Here is a 25,904-nt window from a genome sequence, read left to right on the forward strand (position 1 = left end):
CTTGCCAGTCCCAGGACTCTGACCTAAACTATTTTCCTTATTGATCTTCTCCCATGCTGAGCCTTCATGTGGCCTCCTTGGTGGTACATTGGTCTCAGAATTCTAGTATCTCAGCCCTTCCTGCCTCTGTGTGCCTCCATAGTCAGGATGGCTGCTGGGTAGCAGCTCTGAGTTTACTATCTAGATGCATCCCCTTGTCCCCATGAACTTGCCCCTCACTGTCTTCAATCCTTAGCCTCAGATAACACTCACCTGCATCACTCTGCCCTGGAGTACATGGACCCCACTCCAAAGGAGCACATGGCCTCGTGCCTCAGCTGTGTCTTCCGCGTTGTCCCGTATTCTTTTCCTTTCTATGGAAACTTAGTTGAGCACAGCTCAGCTCTTAACATTTCCCAGTATGCTGGGAATCTCCAGACGACTTCCCCATCCTCTCCCCAGCATAGGACTGCAGCTCACCAGCTGTCACCATGGCCAGCACACCACACCCATCTCTCTGAGGCTTCGGACCCCTTCTCCTTGGCTGCTTTTAGTTCATCATGTCACATCTATTGTAAGGTCTCTATCCTAAGAATTCTCCCCTACTTCTGTCTTTTTATGACCTGTGGCATCTTTCTTAAGGCCTTACCCTGCTTACACTGATAAGGCTACTTTGGTTTTGAAACCCTTTTCTCCCCTTGACTATAGTGAGTTTGAGGCCAGCCTGGCTACATTGAAACCCTGACATGAATAATAAATTCTTTTTCTTTCTTCAACCATTAACTGGTTCTGACTGATTGCTTCTATCTCTTTGGCACAAAGTGACTTTCCCCTAAGCTCTGGTCCCAGAATTCTGGCTTTCTCTGTGTTAGTCTCTTATATTTTCCTTCCCTGAATATATTGATTGTATCCCATGAAGTTAGCTGTCACTTGAAGAGTTTCCCTGACTCCTCTGCCCCAGTTTTCAAGTTCTCATTTCTGGCTGCTTTACTTGTGTGGCCACAGAAGCATTCTAGCCAGGCTGATTAACCCAGTGCCATCCCTTTACGTTACTTCCCTTCTAAAATGGCCTCTTGATGTTATTGTTCAGTTATGCTGCCTACCTAGTTTAGAAAACACCAAATTTTTCTAGACTACAGAAAGACATCTTCTGCTTGTTTCCCTCGACCCATCTTTCAACATTTTGTATCTACTTTGTCTGTCACTCTTCTCTGCTCATAACCTGCTGTTTTGGACTGGCCAAGAATTCCCTAAGCTCCCTCCCTTCTGTCATTCTCTCTACTGCCTATAGTTACCATCAGAAGAGCTATCAAAGGGTCCATCTTTTCGCCCCATGTATAGAAGCTGTGGTGCTTTGCCCTTTGCTTGGGTCATTTCTGCTTTGTTCTGACCTAGATAATCCTGTTCATCTAGACACATTGCAACCTATTTTATGAAGAGTCCCCAACCTCCAGAATTTACTTATTCCCTTGATCAAGTTTCTTTTCTAACATCATAGCATTGATATCATTCACTATGACCACTATATATTATAAAAGTTTAAATTGTTTACAATATATTTGAGAACAATAGCTTCTCTTCCAGTCTCCTACCAGACTTACCACACAAGGTAAATGAATGTCAATACCACAGGGTGATTCAGGTTTATCAGTATTCTCCCTGTGTGCAGACATATCTGTAGGTAGGCAAGATGTCCCAGGGAGGAGCCTGAGGTGTGGTCAAGAAAAGGAAGATGCATGCATAGAGCACACATGTGTTCACTTCCCTTTATTCTTCTTTAACAACCTCCCACTACAGATATATCTAGTGCGTCTTAAGTTAAATTCTAAGACATGAGTATGCAATGTCTGGTCTGCCTTTCTACTGTCGATTGTTGAGTACTTTCTTCCTTTCTGCATCTGGTTGGATATCCTACACTGCAGGCCATCCCCGGTTTTCCTATCCACTAGCTCTGAGCCCTCATTTTTCCTGGTCATTTTTCATAGTACTTCTTGCTGCCTGAAACCCCTTGGCTTATGTGATGGTGTGTTGAGTCCCTGCTTCACCTTCTAACTTGTGAGCCTCACAGGGTCAGAGGCTTTCTGTACTCTCACTTAGACAGCTGCATCTTCAGTTCTTAGGATGCCATTGCACAGTGAGTATGCAATGTGTTTAGATAAATGCAGAAATAGCAATCAGTGTGTGTGTGTGTGTGTGTATGAATTTTGTTTCCTTCCTATCTTGTGTTTTTCTCGTCTTTGTTTCCTACTGTTTCACACCTGAGTGTATGGCAAATACTTGGCATGCGGTATAAAACTAAATCACCGAGTGGCAAATTACAGCATAAGAGATGACCTTGGCGATCCCCCTACCCCCACCATACACATTTACAAAATGACTCAAGGTGCTATACCTCTCTTATTTCACTTGGAAATTCAGATTGCTGGCAGTAATCTACTTGATTTATTGTTTTCCCCTTATGTGCAGCACCTCGGAGTTAATTAAGAAGGCTGTGAATCTTCCCTCTGTAGGTCTAGTGCATTCCCGTTTGCAGACTGCACTCATATTGCTGAGACTGTTGATTTGGGACTCAATTTGAAACATTACTTAATTTTCTCACATTGAGGTTCATTACGCTGATCCTAAAGCCTGGTCCTGCCTTTGAAGGCCCTTTCACAGGCAAGCTTTAGATGAGTTCCGTGTCTCAGCTTCGAAAACACCAGCTCTCACTTCCTCCACCACAGCCAAGACCTTGGTCATTGACTCAGAAGAGCTAAGTCAGTTTCTGTCCCTGTGAGTCCTTCCTGTCCTCAGCCACAGAGCAGGGTTCCTTGGAATTACTCACCATTGGCCTGAACAGAGGTGGCTTCCAGGTATAGAAGTCTGGGCCAAGAAAGAAATGATCTCCACATAGACATGTCACCCCAAACAACACCCAAGGCCACCCAGCAGAAGAGAACAGTGAGCCATGGAGCAACCCTAACCTCAACTCCTTGGGAGTGGTGTTGAAATGGTTTAAGGATGAGGTACATTACTCTCAGCAGGGGCTCTCAGCAGGGGCTGGTTGCTGAATACCTCGAGCATGTGGCACTCAGTGCACATGGCTGTATCATCAGTTCTTGCAGTATGTCACAGCTTTTACCTCCCTCTGAGGAAGTAAGACCTGTTAGCCATCTCTGTGCCTTGGACCTCTTTAGCAAGCTGTTAAAAAAAAGATATGTGCTTGGACTGCTTCCCAAAATAATGTTTTTAAATTCATGAACTAAAATATATAGGATTACAAAGAAAACCAATTCATAAAATACAGTTGTCACAATAGTAAAAATGACAGATTTGTGATATAATGACACATGTGTTTCTTAGCCAAGTCTCAAATGAGAAAGTTTAGGCACTGAGTGAATAGCTTCCAGAATTTCACATGAATGTGACAGAAATATTTTGAAACTTTGGCTACATTTTATACCATGATGGAAATATATACATGGCATCTAAAACTACACAATGTTTGACTAGTGTAGATAGTTTTTAAATGCAGTGATTAGCTTCATAAGTTCATGATTGACAGGCACTGGATGCTACATCACAATTAGATGTTCAAACTCCTGAGTCCTGGAGGTGTCGCAGTTTTCAAGTGATCAAGTCTTCAGGGCTGGCACACATTTGAATGTAGGGGAATGGGTGCATATAGAGGCCAGAGGTCAAACTTAGGTGCTGTTCCAAAGAAGCCATCCATCTTATTTGTTGAGACAGGCCATCTCCTTGGGACCTGAGGCTTATAGATTGTGCTAGGCTGGCTTGGACAGTGAACTGCCTCTGCCTTCCCAGGGCTGGAGTGAGTCAGTCTACCACGCCAACACATCTGGCTCTTTGTGTGGCTGCTGGAACTTGAACTCTCGTCTCCACGCACACAGCAAGCACTCTTCCAGAGCTTTCTCTGCAGCACTCGTCGCAAAGGGTGCAAGTTCAAGGTCTTCACGTTCTTGAGTCACGATCTTCCTCACACTACACCTATTTTTTATAAGATATTACATGTATTTTATGTATCACTTTCTATGTTAAAACATGCATAACCCTTTCTGTCTTACAAGAAGTCCATAGACAACTTACAAAGATCTGGTTTCTTGTGAAATCATACTTTTTTTCTTAGATAAGTCACAAATCTACTTTATTTTTTTTTAATTTTATTTATTATGTATTCAGTGTTCTGCCTGCATGTATCCCTGCAGGCCAGAAGAGGGCGCCACATCTCATTACAGATGGTTGTGAGCACATGTGGTTGCTGGGAATTGAACTCAGGACCTTTGGAAGAGCAGGCAAAGCTCTTAACCACTGAGCCATCTCTCCAGCCCATCTACTTTAAAAGCTTGCTCTGAACATCCATTCCACACACAATACACACATATTCATTCTTTCTTTCTTTCTTTCTTTCTTTCTTTCTCCTTTCACCCATTCTTTCTTTTTTAATAATTTATTTTTATTTTGTATACATTAGTGTTTTTTCTTGCATGTATGTCTATACGAGGGTGTTGGATCCTGGAGTTACAGACAGTTGTGAGCTGTCATGTGGGGCTGGGAATTGAAACTGGGTCCTCTGGAAGAGCAGCCAGTGCTCTTAACCGCTGAGCCATTTCTCCAGCCCCTCTTTCTTTTCTTCGCTCCTTCCTCCCTTCTTCCCTCCCTCTGTCTCTTTCTCTCTTTCTTTCTTTTTAACAAGGTTCATAGGAATTCGTTGGCTTGCCCAGGTTCACACAGCTAGCAAACAAGGCTTGCACTGTGAACCCCCAGGTCTTTGCGTAGCCCTGTCCTAGAATTGTCTGAACTGCTCAGAGATGCTGAGATTGCTCTCAGTTCACTATGGGTGTGGATGAGGCTGAGACTCAGGTCTCCTCTCACTCCTGACACAAAACTTCTGAAAACCTATAGCCTGGCATTTATGTATGCCTGATTATTTAATCAGAAATGCTGACCATGAGAAATTACCAGAGTTAAATAACTTTAAAGTATAAAGTTGTATTTTATATCATTGTCTCTAACTACTGATAAAACTAAATGAGTGAGGATTTTTCATTCCAGTCTAAGCAGGTAGCAATTCGGTCCCTGGTCATTGTACTCATGGCTGCTGCCCTTGTGGGATCAGGGGCAGGGGTGGCTTTCCCCTGCCTGATTCCAGTTAGTGCAGTTCCCACAGCTTTGAGCTCACTCTGCTCTCTCTGCTAGGGCTATGTGATGGGGGGGAGGGGTATTGACAGAAGCTGTCCTAAGTTCCCACCTTTGCTAGTCATCAAACTCTCCCCATAGAGTCAGGTGACAACAGGAGCATGGCTAATCTCTACATGGTGGCCCAGGATATCATCAGTCCTTGTCAGCTTCTTCTTGAGTGGAATCTACTCAGAATGTAGAGCCCAGAAACTGAATCTGGTTCTTGGGGCTGGCTGGCTCTCCTTGGAAATATCCGTGTATGTATTCTTGGCTGTGCCACAGAGAATAGTCTTTAGGATAGCGGGGTTCCGCAATGGTCAGTGGTGGGTCTTCTTCAGAATCTTAGTATCAACTGGACACACCTTAGGCTTCTCCTCTTTGTATCAGATGGTGTCCAGGTTTGCCTTTTACCCAGACTAAGCAGTGTTGACCTCCACTGTTGTGGAGAAAGAGTGATGTGGAATGTGTGGGCCATGTCCAAACACCTCCATGACCTATGCTACAAGGAAGAGTTGACGCCCTGCTGGTATGAACTGGACCCATTGTTCTTTCTGTCTTCCTTATTGAGATGCATTCATGTGGAACAGTCTGGTTTGAAAGTCATTTGTGTTTCTCCTCTGTACCCAGACAAACAGCAGTGCTTTCTTATGGCCCACTTTATCACAGGGTTTGGCACCAACCAGATTTAGTGATGTTCAGTACTCCTGTGCCTAGTAAGTATGATTAAAGGCCAGTTTCTGGGTTGCATTAATCTTTGTTAAGCAGCAGAAAATGTTTGGAAGCCTCAAAGATAGAAAGTTTTTGATAATTGAGGTATATTATGCCTTGAAATAAAAGAACTTTCTGATCCTTAGCATAATCTTTCTTAAAGGCAAAAGTATCAGTGTCTTGTTTCCTGGGTTTTTAAGGGAAATACATAATATCTAATTTTATATAATATCAAAGTCAAGTCTTTCTATTTAATTTTTTGAGAATTTTGTACACAAGTACACAAGTACTTGTATTATTTCCTCCTCTCCAACTCACCTCCCCCACAGCTCCATTTGGAATTCATTTCCTCTTCTTCTAACTGTATTTGTATTGCTGTGGTATGTATGTGTGTATGTGGACACATACACACATGTATACATATGCATATAGTCATTCACACCCAAATAGATAACCTACTGAGTCCATTTAGTTTTACTCATATTGTATGTGTGTTTAGGGCTAAACATCCCTGGAGAAAACTAGTCCCTTGGTCCCTCAGCAGTCACTGACTGCCTGTAGCTCTTCACATAAGGGTGAGGCCTTGTGAAGTTCCCATATCCCTGTTGGCATGTCAACTGATACGGTCATTATTCAGGACTTTAGGAAGACACTATCTTACATCACTGTCCTCAGGTTCTCACAGTCTTTCCACCCACTCCTACAGTGTTCGCTGAGTCTCAAGTGTAGAGGTTGTGCTGTACACGTACCCATGGTCACTTGCTCATTTTGACCAGGTATGATTCTCTGAAGTAGCCTTCATCTGCTACAAAAGGAAGCTGCCTTAGTGAGAAGTCAGAGTCACACGTAGCGATGGATATAAGGACAGAATTTAGAGAGCAGTTCGGAGGAAGCTATAGTGATTCAGGTGAATGGCAGTAGTAGACTCTCCTCTGGGGTCTGTCACCTCTACAGCTACGGATTGACTAAGTCAAAGTCAAACCCTAATTAAATGTGAAAAATTATTCTAAGTCCCGCAAGCTCAGACTCCCTGGACACAAGTCCCCTGTAGTCACTCCAAGACAGTGAATGTAGACAGGTCACATTCTGTCTTAGGGACCTGCCTGGTTCTGTCTCATGGTCACCGCTGCTGCTTCTCACATCTACTCGTAAATTCTACTGTGGAAACTGAATTTTGGGAACAGTTTGACGTGTTGAATGATTCCAACAGAGCAAACACAGACTATCAGGAACTGTGGCATCTGATTCCCATATAGGCCTCATGTCTTTCATCAACATATTAAGAGCTGTATTTTTAATTTCACACCTATTTTAACATATATGAGTTATGTAGCTGAATGGGATTCACTGTAATGTTTCCACATATACATATGTCTGTCATGTCTATCCATCCTTCTTCCCTCCTCCCCTCCACCAGCACCCTTCTGAATCTCTACTAAACTGTTTTCTACTTTAAGATCTTTCTTAGTAGTTTTTTTTACATTAAAGAAAAAATATTAGTCTGCCTACGTCTGCTGTATTTCACTTAACATGATAGTCTCTAGTTTCGTCCATGCTCTTTTAAAAATCCTTCTTTTTATGGCTGAATAATATATACTTGGCAACATATTTTAGTGAAATATCCATATTCTTCTACTTAAATGCTGTATACATTCCAATATCCTTTTTTACATTTTATGTATTTATTGAGGAAGGGACACATGAAAGTTACAGGACAAGGTTTGAAATTCTGAGATTCTAATCTGGTAATTTGTGGGTCTGGGAATTGAACACTGGTTGTCAGGCTTGACAGCAAGCACCTTTACCCACCGAGCCGTCTGCCATCACTCACTGTGAGGGTTAGTTTTGTGTGTGCTTGTTTCTTTGTTTGAGATAGGCTCTTACTAAGTACCCCTGGCTGGCTTGAAACTGACTGTGTACACCAGGTGGCTACAAACTCAACAAAGATCCATCTGCCTCTGCCTCTGCCTCTGCCTCTGCCTCTGCCTCTGCCTCTGCCTCTGCCTCTGCCTCTGCCTCTGCCTCTGCCTCTGCCTCTGCCTCTGCCTCTGCCTCTGCCTCTGGGATTAAAAGCATGTACCACCCATGCCTGGCATGATTAGTTTTAATTATCAATTGACACAGTTTAAATCATCATAGTGTATGGTTTTAACAACTGTGGTGGTTTGAATGAGAATTGTTCTCATAGGCTCATATATTTGAACGTTTGATCCCCAATTGACAGAACTCTTTGGGAAGGATTAGGAGGCATGGCCTTGTTGGAGGAGGTATGTTACTGGGAGGCTCTGAGGTTTCAACCAGGCACAGTCTCACTTGATTTCTGCCTGCAACTTGTGGATCAGATGTTAGCTCTCAGTTAACTGTTCCAGCTCCATGCTTACCTGCCATGCTTCTTGCCATAATGATTATGTACTAACACTTTGAAAGTGTAAGCAAGTCCCTAGTTAAATGCTTCCTTATATAAGTTTCTTTGGTCATTATCTTTAATCATAGTAACTAGACAAAAATGTGACCAATTTGAATTCACAAGTGGCTAGCAATATGACACTGTTTTTTTTTAATATTTTATAAATGTAAGTGTGAACCTATGAATTCTTTCTCTTTCTCTGCTGTGGGGAATAGATAATCAGAGAGATGGAGAATGCCAGCCTTCTCCTATTGTACTTAGAGGACCCACAGATGTTCTTGTCAGAGCAGAGTATGAGCAGGACTGTGGCATCCTCTGTAGCTGTCACGGTTCCTCATGTGCATCTTAGATTCTTGTAGCTTTAACCCATTTTTCAAAATTCTCCTGAGGCTAACTATCCAGATCTACCTATATCTATCTATCTATCTATCTATCTATCTATCTATCTATCTATCTATCCATCCATCATCTATCTATCATCTATCTATCCGTTTATCCATCCATCTATCCATCCATTCATCTTTCTTTCTTTTTGACAATTTCATAAATGCACATAATGAATTTTGTACACAGCCCTATCACCTTCTTTTGTCTCCTTCCACTGATAGCCTTCCCAGCCAGTCCCTTCTACAGTCCAGTATGTGTCTATGAGTGTGACCCACAAAGATTAGTTATGGCTGCTTGCATGAGCGTGAATATGGAGTTATTTACTGGAGCATGAGAAAGTTATTCATGGCTACACTAATGAATAAAATGTTTCCCTGTCCCTAGAAATCATATCAGTAGCTCCTTTCCCATGCATGGCAGGATGTTGATAGGGCCTGATCTTCCATAGCTGCTGTGTGTTCATGAGTCCAACAGCTATGTTATGCCTTCTTCCCAGAATGAGAACAGGTTTATATTTTTTATGATGTACCTAGGAATACACACAGATGTAATAAAAACAAAAGGTGCCTGGAATAGAAACTGTCAAATCCAGAATTATGGTTATCCTGCAGGTGGAAGTCTCACAGGTCTTAGGTCTGTTTCCTAAGTTGGTTCTGGGTATACACATTTCTGCTGGAGTATTCCTTAAATATTTTAAAAAGCCTGAGTGCTGTGAAGATGCATTCTGCTTAGCAGGTCACATATCCCTGAAATCCACAAAAGGGAAATGATAAGTACTCTAGTTTCTGCCTTAGTACTTACTACTGTGACCAAGACAATGTGTGAAAGAAAACACTTAATTGGGGCTTGCTTAGTTTCAGATGGTGATCCTATGACCATCATGACAAGGAGCATGGCAGCAGGTAGGTGTGGTGCTGGAGCAGGAGCTAAGAGCCCACATCTGATCCACAAGAAAAAGGCAGGGGGAAGGAATCCACAGCTTCTCGTCCTCTGTGGAAGCAAAATCAGAACCTCTTTTCCAAAGTAATATATCTTTAGCTCAAATTTTGAAGTCAAGATACCTTTAAAATATATATATAAGCCATATATATATATATATATATATATATATATATATATGTTGGTTTAGCTTATCAACCTGTACAATGAAATGCCTCTCTGTACTTAGCTCATTCACAGTCAAAAAATTCAAAGAAAACACAATAATATACATAATCCAGACTCTGTGTATATTTCATCTTTAAGTATCTTATTATGTTTTACTCCTTTAATCTATGACTGTATTCTATCTTTTTAAAGACTTTAAAAAACATTTACTTTTTTTTTTTAACAGAACTTGCCTCAAGTTTATTTGTAAAAACAGCATAAGGTCCTGAACATCTGCAAATACTGTGTAGTTGTTCACACCAGTCCATCTGTCTTCACATTGGCAGACTGAGACCTTTTTTATGGGGCCTTCACAGGGGCCTGGGCACCTTTGGGAGCCTGAGCTGCAGCTGAGGCCTCTGCCTTGACTTGAACCTTGGGCTTTGTTTTTTGGAGCCTACGACCCCTGGCCATGTAGCTTCTAATCCGCTTCCCAAGCTTGGGGTGAGCAATTAAAGCCAGGCGGGTGAGTTTGCGGCTGGGGCCCTTTGGCACCTTGGGCTTCACCACCTGGGGCTTCACCAGGGCCTTGATGGCCTCCGCACGTGCGCTCATGGCCTTTGCATTATTTGCCTGCATCTTCTTCAGGCCTTTCTTGTTGTGCTTCTTGGCAAAGCGCATGTTCCTCAGGAACTTGGGGTCAACCCCCTTGAGAGATTCGTATCTTTGTGACCGGGGTTTCTTGATGCCGTTTCTGTGCCATTTCCGGGACTGATTGTGTGTGGTGTGGTTCTTGGACTTGGCCATGGCTGGTCTGAAATCGGCTGCTCCCGAAGCGCCTGCGACCGGAAGAGGACATTTACTTTTCTTATAACTATTTTTTATATTTATAACTATTTCTCTCCCAAGCCTATATACATTTATCCAACACCAAGATCCATGACCCTGCCTGTTGGCTCCACCCCATCCAACATGGTGGATGCATGTTCACTGCCACACTTCCTAGTCCTTCTAATCTTTTCAAATAGAGCCACTCTCTGGTGACTGCACATTCAAATATACTTCAAGCCATTCTTATTCATATCACCACTTTCTGTTCTCAGGCTCCTATAGGCTTGAGCCATATAACAATACAAATATGTATTCAGTCCAACTTCAAAAGTTCCCATAGTCTATCAGAGTCTCAGAAACATTTAAAAGTTCAAAGTCTCTTCTGAGACTCATAGCACTCTCTTAACTGTAACCTCCTGTAAAATCAAATTTAAAAAGCAGATCACATACTTCCAACATAGAGTAGCACAGAATATACATTACCATTCCAAAAGGAAAGAGGATGTGAAGAAATATTGGACAAAGCACAGTAGGGCAAACTCCAAATTCTGCACCTCCATGTCTGATGTCAAAGTGCTCTTTAGTTCTCCAACTCCTTTCTGCTCTGTTGACTGCAGCATGCTTCTTTCTCTCTTGGGCTGGTTACACACCCTGTCTGCATCTCTCCTTGGCAGGTGTTGCATGATTCTGGCTTCTCCAACATCTTGGGGTCTCCAGTGAAATCCAAGTTTCATCTTCGCAACTTTGTGTGATGACCTCTCTGGGCCTCTGCAATGACATCTCTGCCACATGCCCCACCTCAGCAGCTTTCCTTAGTTGCAGAGAAAGACTCCATAACCCCTTTATTGTATCCTTGACTCTAAAGCCGAAGCTGCCAAATTCTGCTGCTTCAGGAGCTTGAACTTGGTCCCTCATTCAAATACATTTGTATCAACTCTCTGTTGCTGATGGTTTCCCTTACTAACCAAGCTTTTCTTTAATTCCTTTTCACAAGTAGGAAGCTTAAGTGGGTGGGGTCTTGCCCTGCAGCTGCCACTTCCTTTATTCCATTTAGCAGCAGGCATTTCCTTAAATCTTTTTATCTCCTTGAGCTCTGGACTTAACTCTACTACGCTTCCTGACCATTTTGTACTTTCCCATGGTCACCTTGCTCCTTTTCATTATAGATCTGCATAAGAGTAAGCACTAATAAAGATATGACACAGTAGACACTAAGCTGTCTTGAAATCTTCTCTGCCAAGCCATTAATCCAAAACTCTTCAATTTAGCCTCAGGCAGATTTTTAGGATTAGGACAGAAAGCAGCCACATTCTTTGCCAAAATATTACAAGAATGGTCTCTAGGGCACTTACTAATATTCTTCCCCTCTGAAACCTTTTGAATCAGGATCCCGCAAGTCACCCTCAACACCACTGTCTTTCAAGCTCCTACTAGGATGGCCCCACTAAACCCAGTTTAAAGCATCCAACTGCTTTCCTAGTCCAAAGTTCACATTTCCTCCAACAAACAGCATTGTCAGGCCTGCCCAACAATACCCCAGTACTTCTTTCTGTCCTAGCCACTCTTCTATTGCTGGGAAGAGACACCATGGCCAAGGTAACTCTAAGAACAAAAGTATTTAATAGGGAGCTTGCTTCCAGTGTCGGGAGGTTAGTTCATTGTCTTCATGGTGGGGAGCATGGCAGAATGTAGGCAGCCACTGAAGTAGTAACTCAGAGCTATATCCTTAGCAGTAGGCAGGGAGAGAGAGAGAGAGAGAGAGAGAGAGAGAGAGAGAGAGAGAGAGAGAGAGAGAGAGAGAGAAGGGGAGGGGTGGGGAGGAGAGGAGAGAAGAGAGAGAGAAGAAAGAGAGAAGAGAGAGAACCTGAGCCTGTATGGGCTTTTGAAACCTCAAAGCCCACCCCAGTGATCCAATTCCTCCAACAAGGTCATAACTCCTAGACTTTCTAATCCTTTCAAATATTACTCCTCCCTGGTGACTACACATTCAAATATATGAGCCTGTGGGAATGCTTCTTATTCAAGCCACCACACCTTCCCTGGTTTTCTTTCCCTGTCTGAACTTGAGCACCACAGCCTCATCCTGATGTCCTATACTGCTTCATTGCAGGTTACCAGATCAGAACCCCAAACTGCTTAAGAAAGAATTGAGAAGAACTTCCCAGGTCAGACAGTCAGGATCATCTCTTGAGATATTCCTAAGATTTAGAGTTAATTCAAAGAATTCAGCTAATGTGAAAGCAGAAAATAAACCTTCCTTTCTCGCTGGAGAAGTTCAGTCACCAATTAGGATCACTGGAGGCTGATTCTTTGCTTTTCATTCACCTACTTGACCTCATTTCAGGCATGGCCACATATATTACTACTGCCTCTCCCAACCCCTGGGCTCCTCTGTTTCCAGGGGCAACCCTGAGTTGTGCTTTCCTCACTTGCACATCCCTCTCCTCCTCCATCTGTTGTCCAGCTACACAGTTCCCTTACCACTGCTCTGTCTGCGAGAAGAGTGGTTTCATTATTTATTTGTAACAAAATGACTATAAATATATAAGGCTGGAGTCAGAAGGAGTGAGTAGAGATAAAAAAAAAAAAAAGCACTGTTTCTAAACCAGGGTCAAGCACAGTATCTATACAAGTGGCTGCTCCAAGAACCTGGCATTGTGTAAGCGAGAGAGTCTTGGCCTCAGGCTGGGGTTGGTGAATGACTGTAGAGTATATCATGGTGCTGAGTACTTTTCTTTTAACCAATCATCTGGGACTAGAAAGTGAAGCCAGCTTGCTGATTATGAAGCATTTGCTTTTGCTGGTTACATGACAATGTTTTCCAGAATCAGGTATTCCCAGCAGCTGTCAGAATGAACATCTATGACAAGATCCAGAACCGTGTATCGGAATGGCATGTCACTTGACAGTTAATATTTTTTGTCCCCTCTCATCTTTGGCTGTGCAGTGGCTGTGTTGCTCATGTGTTTTCATTCATATTCATCATATCTCTAGACCTTACTGACTGCCTTTTCCTAGGGATGGAAGAAGACAAGCTTCAGAAGGTAAATTCAAACAAGCTGTTCAGGAGTGAGTCTCGTTTAGGATAAGGGAGGAATGCCTCCTGTTAGAAACAATTTATCGTTTCTTGGCTGCTTTTTTTTTTCCTTTCATTTTTCATTAGCCCTTAGACTGTCTCAAATTTAAAGCACTTGAGATTTATCAAATACAAGGATCTTTTATTTTTTGTCAGAAGCAAATGCCAAGAAGGGTTAATCAACCTTTTATTGATATATTCAGTTATATTCCCAAAAGGTATGTGCCATAAAAATACAACCTCTTAAAACCCAGAGATGGCTTGCCAGCTTCCTTCATGTAGTTGTGTTTGGGGAAGGTTGGTGTCCACAATTCACTCTTCTCAAGGAGCAGTTTGGAAACGGTAGCAGGCATGAGCGTTAGGATTAGGACTTCTGTGTGCTTTGATTATCTTCTTACAGATAATCTAGCTGTACTTCATGCAACAGTAGGAATCTAGAATAAACATGTTTGGCTCTTTCTTTGGGTACTTGTCACTGATTCCATGGTTCCACCTTGATTTGGCTTTGCATGTAGAATGGATGCATTTTTATTAGGTACTTGAATTTTTTTGCATATCTGTGTTAGAAAAAAATACCAAGAAAGAAAGTTATATTGAGTATAAAAAGAGAAATCCAACATTTTGGTGACTTTGGGAACTAGATCTTTGCTTAGATTTCATAGGGCAGAACAGTGTACTTATAGATTTTAACCTTTGTGTCTGAGCGGTACTCAGAGAAAGTGCGGGAGTGTGAGGGAAGCCCTATAGCTTCCTAAATATAACTTCAGCAGCACAGACACTGAGAGAAACAATTAATAAATGGGACCTCCTGAAACTGAAAAACTTCTGTAAAGCAAAGGACACGGTCAGCAAGACAAAACGACAGCCTACAGAATGGGAAAAGATCTTCACCAACCCCACATCACATAGAGGACTGATCTCCAAAATATACAAAAAACTCAAGAAATTGGACACAAAAATATCACATAACCCAATAAAAAAATGAGTACAGACCTAAATAGAGAACTTTCAACAGAGGAATCTAAAATGACTGAAAGACACTTAAAGAAATGCTCAACATTCTTAGCCATCAGAGAAATGCAAATCAAAACAACTCTGAGATTCCATCTTACACCTGTTAGAATTGCCAAGATGAAAAACACTGATGACAACTTATGCTGGAGAAGATGTGGGGTAAAGGGAACACTTCTGCATTGCTGGTGAAAATGCAAGCTGGTACAACCCCTTTGGATGTCAGTGTGGTGATTTCTCAGAAAATTAGGAAACAACCTTCCTTAAGACCCAGCAATACCACTTTTGGGTATACACCCAAAGGATGCTCAATCACACCACAAGGATATGTGTTCAATTATGTTCATAGCAGCATTGTTTGTCATAGCCATAACCTGGAAACAACCTAAATGTCCCTCGACCAAAGACAGAATTAAGAAAATGTGATACATTTACACAATAGAGTACTACACAGCAGAAAAAAATGATGACATCTTGAAATTTGCATGCATGGATGGATCTAGAAGACATCATATGGAGTGAGGTAACCCAGACCCAGAAAGACAATTATCATATGTACTCACTCATAGGTGGTTTTCAGACATAAAGCAAAGAAAATCAGCCTACAAATCACAATCCCAGAGAACCTAGACAACAATGAGGATCCTAAGAGAGACATACATGGATCTAATCTACATGGGAAGTAGAAAAAGACAAGATCTCCTGAGTAAATTGCGAGCATGGGGTCCATGGGAGAGGATTGAAGAGGAAGGGAGAGGCAGGCAGGGGAGCAGAGAAAAATATATAGCTCAATAAAAACAATTTTAAAAAAAGATCTTTACAACTAAAAAAAAAAGAAGAAGAAATGCTTTCTAGAAAGAGAGGTTAGATGTTTTCATGGTATTTATAGACTGTCTTCAGCTTTTGTGTGATGATGCACATTTTGAATGATAATGTTCATTATACATTCTTCAGGGAAAACTTAGATTCTACAGATGACTTAACTTGGGATAGAAGTTTGGAAGCACCAGGGAAGTTCTCAGTGACCACCCTGTGACAATGTCTCAGTAGCCCCTCTAATGTTGGCATCACACACCCCACCACCACAACCCTGATAAGGAGCTATGTTAAAATAACAAAGTGTTTCTCAGGGATCATTAACCTTCAGATAGCATCAGTGTACAGACTTTTCTGTCATCCGAAATCTTCAAAATAGTACGGGAACCCCTAGGACTGACAGCTGACTGTGCTCCTTTGTCTTGCTCTAACTAAGCACAGGAATCTGGCAAATAGAATTTGCAAGGAAATGAGCAAGAGGGTTTTTATGTTTTTGTGAGGTTTGTTTTAGGTTTGTCTTTTGAGAAGAAGACTTTAGCAAGTGGAAACAGCCCCTTCCTTAAAATTTTATTGTGATACATGGATGGCACTTGCAGACTGTGGGCCAGAACAGCATTATGCGGATAGGGGGTGGCAGCAAGCCTTGGAGGTTCGTGGCAAAAGGATGTCGTGTTCTTTCCGAAGACTCTCAGTTGCCACAGCTGAGTGTACAGTGGCACACCCAGATAGGCAGTGCTTCGCTGGCCAGGAGCTACGGAAACTGTTTTAATAAGGCCATTTCCTTGTTTGGTATAGAATATCCAGAGGACAGGCTCTACCAGCATCAAAGTCAGCATTCCATTCTTCAATGTACCCCAAACTGAAATCTTCCTATCCTGGCAAAATTTCACTTTTTCCTTCCTTTCTTGCCATCGCTGGTGCTCTTGGTCAGCTTTGTTTGGGGAGAGTATTTCTGAAAAAATTCTTTAATGTCTTTGCCAGACATATGTGGATGATTGTAAATAGAAACTGACTTCTCCTGGTTATTCTGCTGCCTTGGGTGATTGACGACGAGGAGGGGTTATGCATCCTGTTAACCCACACAGATTATTCTTAGGCAGTGATCTAAATTGAGATTCTTGGCCTTAAACAATTGCATATATACGTATATGTATACACACACACACACACACACACACACACACACATATATATATATATATTGATTATTATCACACTACATATCAGGGTCTTAACTCTTTGGTTCTTTCAGATTTGAGTCTGTAAAAGGAGGAGGGGTAGAAATAGCTACTCCCTAGAGTGCTGTAAGTACTGAGTAAGATACTATTTCCAACGGCCCTCAGCAAAGTGCTTGGACTGCAGTTAAGAACTCCTTAATCAATAGTTACTATTCTCCTGCAATGATCTCACAGAGGAAAGTACAGACAGTAGACCCTCACATGTTGTCTCTGTCCTGATGAAGGGATTTAGTTGACACAGCTGGCTGTCCCATTGGCTTTTTTCACTGTGCTCCCCTTACCCCTAAGTGTTCCTCACACTGTCTGTGATTATCTGCAATTTCTTTGTTTCTGAGTTCCTTTCCCACAGGGCTGGGGTTGAACCCAGGCCATGCACATGTTGGGGGCAACAAGCCAACACTTCCTTCTGTTGAGGTGAAGTCACAAAATTTCCTGACCTCCCTCATGCTGCTCCTGGACCGTGTCTGGCTGTGTGCACACCCACACAAGTGGTCACTAACTGAGCACTTAGAGAATGCCTTCTGCACAGACACTGCACCGTTTAGAGAGTGACTGCAGTGGACACGGGTGCCACATGGTTTGGAAGAGACAAACATGGAAGGAGTCTATACACTAACACAAGATGGCGCTTGCAGAAACACGGGGCAGTGCAAAGTGTCCGCAGCTCCAGAGAATGTCCTGCACTGACTTCATGTCTCCAGTGTCAACACTAAGACTTCTATGAACTGTAGTAATAATCAAGGAAGCATCGTAGAGGAAGGAGAGGTGGTTTGAGCTCTGTAGTCTGAATAGGAGTTGGCTAGCTACAGCAAAAGAGGAATAACATTTCATGTAAGAAGAATGGCCTACAGGCGTTTTCTGAAACTCTTCCTATGGGCAGGAAGCACAAGGGATGTCTGATTTCTAAGCCTGACATCCGGTTCTCTGGGCCTTGGGGCTGTCACCTGACCTGGGCCTTGGGCTGGTCACCTAATCACAGAGTCACAGTTTTCTTACCGGTAAAGTCAAGATGATGAAGAGTGACTGCAAAGCCCACAGGACTTGTTTCTGGATGTGACGAGCGGCATTGCATGCTGAGGTAGCCACAGTAGCATTGCACTTCACTGCCACTGTAGGTCACAGCTCAGCTCCTTCCCACCTGCTCAGCTCTCCTATTTGTCTTCCAAAACACTTCATGAGACAACCTAGCTTGGACATGACAGGATGAAGCTGGTGTAGGCTGGGCTGCATGACCAGATTTAAATGTTCAATTCAAAAGTAAGTGCTGAGCCTTACCCTCCTGAGTGCCAGGTATCATGTGAAACTGGACATTGAGTTCATTCCAAGGGCGAATCAGGGAGCTTAGCCTGGGGTTTGGAGGCTGCAGAGCCATTGTGCATGCGGCTCCAGTGTCACCTCAGCTGAGCAGTGCCATCCCACCAGCTAGGTGGCTCTGGTGCAAAAGCACCTGGCGCCCTTCCAAACACACACTGGATTGTGCCCAAATCTGATAGTTTTTCCTTCTTTCTCCTTAACCCAGGACTAACAGTGTACAACTAGACATTTTTCTATTGTTTTGAAGGGCATTCCTACCTTAAAGCATCTAACCTACTCTTCTGTAGAAATTCATTGGTGTTTGATGAGTATTTTGAACATTCTCTTATTGAGCCACCCAGAACAAGGGCATCTTTTAAGGTCAGGAAAAGATATTAAAATATATAAAATTTTAAAACTTGTAGAAAATTTTTTAAATATACCTTTATGCTGCTGAAGAAAGGTGGACTTGTACAGGAGGCAGAAGTAATAAACGCACTAGGAAGTCAGTAATAGTGCCCCCATCCTTGCACCTGCTCTCCATGTGATGACGAATAACTTCCCGTTCTCACATCTGATATATGAGACTCTGCTCAAGGTTTCCCTGAGATGACCTATTCCCTCGCTTCTTATTTCACTTACAAAGGTCTCTCCTTGCTCAGATATGGAGAGATTGCCTGGTGGGCATATTCAATGAGTGTTTTATTGCTGTGTCTAGAGGTCTGGAATATTTTACATGCTATTCTTAGAGTTTTCAATTAGCAAATTTTAATTAACTAATTGAGACTTCTTATTAAGAAGGTTTTATGATTTGTCACAGTGTTTTAGCTGTGTGTGCACCCCATTCTCTTAAGAAGCCATTAAATCCTTAGCAAATGCCTATGCATCATTAATTTCTGTGTAATTGCAGTGGTGTACAGAGCAGAGGCAATTGTGAGGTAGTGGCTTAAAGCATGGGGCTCTTAGATAACAGAATTTCAAACAGTGGGGCTGGGCCAAGGGCACAGCACTGCAGGTCACCCAGAGCACCCTTTTAGATTGAGTATGAGTCCGTTTTTTTTTATGTGTGTGCACACACGCACATATGCATGCATACTCAGTGTGCCATGGTGTGTGTGTGTGTGTGTGTGTGTGTGTGTGTGTAAATCAGAAAACAACTTGTGGAAATCAGTTCTTTAAGAGTTTTGATCCTACTGCATGTCCTGGCTTTGTGGGAGCCTAGCCTGTTTGGATGCTCACCTTCCTAGACCTGGATGGAGGGGGGAGGACCTTGGACTGCCCACAGGGCAGGGAACCCTGACTGCTCTTTGAACTGGAGAGGGAGGGGGAGGGAACTGGGGTGTGGGGAATGGGGGAGGGGGGAGGAAAAGGGAGGTGGGGAGGAGGCAGAAATTTTTAATAAAAAAATTTTAATAATAATAAAAAAAGAAAAAAAAGATTATTAGGCTTGGCAGCTAGTGCCTTTTTATATTGAGAGGCATCTTGACAGCCCAGATTCATTTTTATTCCATTGTTTTTAATGCATCTGTTTCTGCTGTCCTGGACATTGCAATGGTTCAGTCAGCTGCTGCATTTGTTGAAATCCTCCTGCAGATAGGGTTGGAGGTGTGGCTTTGTGGCAGTGCATCTCTCGGCCAAGTCTGAGACTGTGGGTTCTATCCTTAGTAACTCAAAGCAAAACCAAACAAATAACAATAACAAAAACATGCAGAAACATCCAGTCCCAGTAAGAAGAACATCTCAAGGTATTGCTCCCTATAAGATCTCCCTGAGCCTGAATCACCTATCCTGGAAAATCAAATGCATTAAACCATGTTCAAATCTTACTCTTTAAGAGCCAGGTGAAGTCTGTCTCAGACACAAAGGTCCTACATTGCATCCCTAACACACACAGACAATCTCTTTTGAATGTCTGAGTCACAACTCTGAATAATATGTCATCAGTGAGGCTCTTTGGCCACGTGGCAGACTCAGAAGTCATGTGGTAGAGGGGACCTCCCCTGTTTTATATGGCCACTTGTTTTCATGGAAGCATAGAGGGTTACAGTGTGGATCTGTAGCTCTTGGTGCTCTTAGTACATTCTTCGCTGTGGCAACTCTCAGGGCAGAATAAAACTGTGACCCTTAAGAAATGCCTTGAAGACCCACAGCACCTTACCCAGGGCTCCCTTGACCCCATGCCACTGTCATTTCATGCCAGGACTTTACCCCATCATCAGAGCACCAAGTTCTGTGTTCCTTTCCCAGAGCTGAGTTATTGTGAATGAGGTCATCCACCTGAGAACCAAAGCAAATTGCTCCCCAGCAGAGGGATTCGTTGTTTAAGTAAGTCTGGGAAATGTCATAACTAAAAGGCAGTGTTCGTGATGCAAATGTAAAAAGTTCAAAATGCAAATCTACCTCCTGGAGCCCTTTGTTCACTCCAAATAATCGCTTAACCCTGCTGGGCCTGGGCCTCTCCCATTGCTTCAGCCACAGCAGCCTGAATGAAGTCAAGTTCGTGCCTTACTGTGGCCCTGTTTGCTCTTAGCACCCCAGGCTAGCATAAACATAGCCTTTAACGACCTCCTTACAATCAATTCTAAAGTCAAAATGTAGCCACATTGATGGTTCTCAGGCTCCGGTCTGTGCTGGCTCCTAGAGGCTCTAAGAAGCAATGGCATCTGTGTCGTGAAACCCAGATTTATTCTTGACCCCAGAAAGCCTAGCACGGAAAAAAAAGAAAAGAAAAAAAAAACTAGTTATTTCTCTTCTTGGAAGCCAGGAAATGTTCAAAGCTTTAGGGAGGCAATGTCCATCAGGAAAACACTCACCAGAAAGCTAATTGAGTACATAAAGTGTGCCATGGAACAAGTCATTGCAGCCAGGTCGGAAGGCCTTTGTCAAAAGCAGCCAAGAGAGTTAACTTAGCACAGTTAGAAATGAAATACTATAAATTTCTCTTCGCTTTCTAAAATCACCGAATGAATTCAGGAAACGTCTTGGCCTCATTTTCATGTGAGTTACAAAGGATGTGTCTCACTTACAGCTACTTTCTTCTGCTAATGTTGAATAAAAAGACACGTAATATGTATTTTGTGTATGTAGATCAGGCCATATGAACTCACTGCCCAGGCTCTTTGGACTGTCATTGAGTTAAAGTCCACTAGAACACTAACAGAAAACCAAGTACAATGGCTGGTCTGCTCACCCCCCACCTCCCATATGGACATCACCGCCATGCATTTGGTTATCACAAAGCAGACACCTCTGCTGGCCACATTAACAGTGTCTATGCTCAGCCACCACCTCTCTCTGAGCTGCTGAGCTTGACCCCGTGGACGGGCTGAGGACAGATGAACTGTTTAGGAGTTGGGACACAAAGCTGATGCTACATACAGGGGGACACCATCTTGAATTAGTGTTCCCAGGTCAGTGGTCACCCACTGTCTGCAATACCTTTTTGCGCAGTCACTTCCCCACTGTGGTTTGACCAGCAAGCCGCACACTTCCTAAGGTCTTCTTTGTCTCCATGGTACACCCAGGAGGACCTCACTAGGCCATCCAGACTGGTTGGAGTTGAACTCCCGTCCCAAGAGGTACTGTGGTCCCTGGAGCTCCAGACACCCCCTCGAAAGCTAGGCTGGAGCGAATCCCTGACATGTTTTCCCGAGCCCATAGCTGCGCTGATGTCTCCAGCCGTCTGCAGTATGCCACATGAAGCCTTGTCTTCCTGCTTCCTCAGCAGACTACTGGGAAGGCAACAGAGGGGTTAAGTGTGCATGGTTGAAGTGGAGGTCCGGTGACTTTTACCCCCTGCCGTTAGCGCTCATTCCAGCACTTCTGGGGACTTAGCCAATGTGTGGTTTGTACTTTTTGGCCCTGATCTGTCAAGAGCTTTAAAACATTAACTCCAATCTATTTATTTGATAGCTGTTTAGCTGAATTTCTTTTCTTACCCTCTGTAACTCTCCCACCACACCCCACAAAGAATGAGGGTGTCACCTTCCTCTACTTGGAGCCATATTTAATTAGATAGCCCTGGTATCCAAGCTTTCTGAGAGCAGGGACCCTGCAGGAATTGCGGGACCCTTGGAAGCCTCATCTTATCTCCCCCTCTCATGACTGAATTTGTAGTCAACAACCTGTCCAGCTAAGTGTGTCATGTTAACGTACACAGCACAGTTTGGATTCCATATTCCATACAGATAAATTTAAATCTGCAGTGTCACCTTCTAAATGAATGGCAGGACTTTGTTTGGGCACTTTATGTCCTTTGGCTGTCACTAACAGAAAGCCTACTGCGCCTTAGCTCACTTAGAGGTGAGACGAATGTGGCCTGAGCATTTCTCTGATGCCTGGGCATATTTTCAGTCATGAGACTAGTTCACCTTAAATGCCTCACCTCTTCCTTCTGTGCTTTAGTAGCCTGGAAAGTGTGAGCTTGCTATTCAATATTTGGTTCATGCTTTTAAAATAGAGTGAGCCAGGTTCTGCTGATGGTGCAACTAAATACCCTGCACTACTGCTGCTTTCCTAGAACCAGAGGAAACTGCACTTCTCTCCCTACCCAAAGATATCGTGTTTAATATTATGAAGTTCTTTGTTGATCAGGATGCCGTTCCATTTGGTAACATTTAAGGGATCAAATAGGTAAGACTTTTCATATTGAATATTGATAGCAGGTGCCTTCAAATCCCCATCATGTTTGTACTCTCATAAGAATAAAAGTATCTTAATGTGTTTTTTCCTGAGCATGGTTCAAACATGTTTTAAATGCATTTCTGTGCCTGTGCTTATAAAGAGATGAAAACAGACTGCAGTTGATAACATCTGATTTTAATAGAAAAGGAACATGCTTGCCGTTTAGCCCCAGCCCTGTAGCTTGCTACAGTTTGCCCCGTCCCCTTTCCCTAGTGATTCACGATCTGAGAGAGACAGCTCCTCTCCCGCTAAAGCCCAGCAACTCGGAGAAGGCCTGAAGGGATTTGCTTTCTTTCAGCCGATCTGTGTTTCAGCTGTTGGTTTGCTTGAGGGCCCCATGAAAGAATGCAAACAAGAATAGATGGATTAGAATGTGACTGTGTGCTTATGGGCTGTTTCTGCACTGTCCCTCTCTCACTGGAAGCGAGAGGGAACCTGTCTTGGGAAGGACGTCACAGGCAAAGAGCAGGAAACATTTTACATAATGTGGAATCAGTCCCCTCATCGACAAACCTAAGTTGACCCCTCAAGCCCTACCTTTGACAAAAGGACTTCCCCAACCTCCCCCAACCCTCAGAGCTCATGCAGGGACTGCCCTACCTGTGCAGTACCATCAGCTTCCTCACATTCTGACTGTCTTCTCTCTGAGGCTGAATAGGACACACTCCCAGTGGTGGGCAGGTGACATTGGGTCCTACCTGACTGGCCATCAGTTGTTTATCCTCAAGTATTTATTGAGCATCTCTTCAAACAGTTGAGTCATTTCCCCCCAGAGTAGCAGTCTGTCCTGAGAAAGAAAGGCGTATGTATGGAAGAACCACGTTTCTGCTCGGTAGTTTAGCCTGAAAAGGACCTCAAGGCACTCAGGAAGCAGTCTGGTAGCGCTGTCTATCACAGCCGCCTGCCCCCCTTATACCAGCCTCCTTTCTCCATGTCTTGATTCTGAAATTAGGAAGTACATAGCAGTGTCTTTTTCTTTTTCCTATAATATGGAGTTACTATTCGATTATTTACTTATTCATTTTTAGTATTTGTGCATTTAGGTTTGACTTTAGTTTTGGTATTTTGGGGACAACGTCATACACTAAGCAGGCAGGCCTCAGACTCTCAATAATTTTCCTGCCTCGGCCTTTCACACGCTGGGATTACAAGTCACCACAACCACAGTGGTTCTCTGCCTTTTGAAAGAAGTGTCTGACCAAGCCCCCACTCCGTGGTACGCTACAGATTACAAAATGTTTTGGCATACCTGTTTCACTTGCTAGACTCACCATGGCACAACCGAAGCCTAAACTTTTGAAACAGTAATGGGCTGGCTTTAATGCCCACCCCACCCTCATCTTAACAGAGAGGGGCAAGACTGTGCTGAAGCATGCTGAAAAACAAGGAAAATTATTTTTGCTAGGACTATGGTGGGAAGTCAAATGCAGAGGAAAGGGTTCGGCAGTTGAGACATCACAGAAAGTGCCACGGTGTGGAGGGCAAGAAACAAGGAGAGAATTTTGATCTGAGTCTGGGGATGAACTGACAAAAACTCTGTGAGGCTGGTAGAGATCTGAGAGGTTACTTTTAAAGGTTGCATTAACCACGAGGTAGAGCTCTGTATGTGCACAAGAGCACATTTTACAGACTGGAAAACATGTGGAGGTATCACATGACACGTGGCATCCTTAGACAGGCTAAAGCCAGCAGTGTGGAGCCAGAGGAAGCAGGGGCAGACAGGTAGGCATGACTTTGGGCACATTTGCAAGCTGATGAACCCAGGGAACAGTGAATTCTGCCTGGAACTGCCTTGTGTTACCAGTCTGTCCCTACTTTACCCCTTTCCTCTCCCCAAATCCCTGGCCTTCCAGTATGGAGTGGCATTGCTTTGCAGATTTTATCTGAATGCCTACCGGGCTGGGGAACTCCAGAAAACCAAGTCTAGATAGTTGCAGATGTCCTGAAGGTGAGGAGCAGCTCTTGCAGGGTGTAGATGTCCTGAAGGGTGAGGAGCAGCTCTTGCAGGGTGTAGATGTGGCTGGTAGCGGGGCTTTGACTCGGTCTCTCCTGCAGCCTGTGGGATGTGTTTCTAAAAGACAGACAGTCTAGGTAGTGAACTGCTCTTTTCTGACGTCACCCTTGGGTGAAACTCGCACACAGCTGTGTTGTGGGTCTGGGTGAGAATTCTCTAGAACTCAGCCAGTTCTGGAGTGATATTTTAAACTCACCAGAAAGGTGAGATGGAAATCTCTTTGAAAGCCCTTGTGGATTATGGGTTCTGATTGCCACTGTGACCCTGCTCCAGACCCTTGGATGTAAATGTTCTTACATATCTCAAGGTGACTGATCCATCCTTGGCGAGTGTGCGGCAGGGGTTGTCACAGCTCTGGAACACATCAGTCACCACTGTCACCATATTTAGAGACCATTACTAAGGCTTGGATTGAATTGTTTGAGATAAGGCAGGTTTTGAACTTGTGACTCTCCTTGCTGAATGTTGGGCTTAGAGGCTTGTGCCTATGCCCAGCTTGATTAGTTTTCTCTTTCTATAAGCATTGTGATGTAATGAGGAAGGTAGACATGGGAGGAGAGAAGAATGCTTTGCTTAGACAACCCTAAGGTCGATAATATTTATTGCTAGAATCATTGGATCAGATGAGACTCAGGTGGGAGGAGTGAAGCAGCTGCCCTATATAAATTTTACTAATACCATCGTGTAGCTTTTATTTGACCATCTTTGTGGCAGAAGCCAGAGGGCCATAGCATGAAGCAGTCATGGAAAGCTCAGAACTCAGCACAGATGTAAACGCCCTCAGGTCCTATAAATCTCGCAGAGCAAAGCCCTTCAGAGAGTTTCTCTCTGCCTAGCTGCTGACTTTCAGCCTCCAGGTCTCCTCAGTGGCCAGCCAGCCCTGTACGTGACACAAAGACCTCTAGGCAAGTGGCACAGCCTGTCTGCTTGGTGAACCCCACATGCTATCAGCCGCTACATGCACCTGCTTCTCTCCTGGCATCCTCTCCAGGTCCCTGACAAAGACCTGGGCACAGTGAAAGCAGACAACTAAGTGGGCCAGTCCTGGAGGCTGCAGGCAGAGCAGGCTGGTGGAGCCACCCAGCTGTTAGCAATCAGAGTGTCCATCTCCACACCCAGGCAACTGAGCAGCCAGGTGGGAGTCAGTGGGCAGAGCCCAATAAAATTTCATCAAGTACCCAAGGCTTTGATCTACAG

The 25,904-nt window shown here is 43.5% G+C and overlaps 1 protein-coding gene across 1 annotated transcript in view; it reads left to right on the forward strand.

Moving 5' to 3' along the window:
* Jazf1 (JAZF zinc finger 1) overlaps nt 1–25,904 on the forward strand; it is a 309,997-nt gene that overhangs the window by 181,650 nt on the left and 102,443 nt on the right. The window lies entirely within an intron of this gene.

This window comes from Chionomys nivalis, chromosome 1, assembly GCF_950005125.1.
Source record: "Chionomys nivalis chromosome 1, mChiNiv1.1, whole genome shotgun sequence".
NCBI classification, from domain to species: Eukaryota; Metazoa; Chordata; class Mammalia; order Rodentia; family Cricetidae; genus Chionomys; species Chionomys nivalis.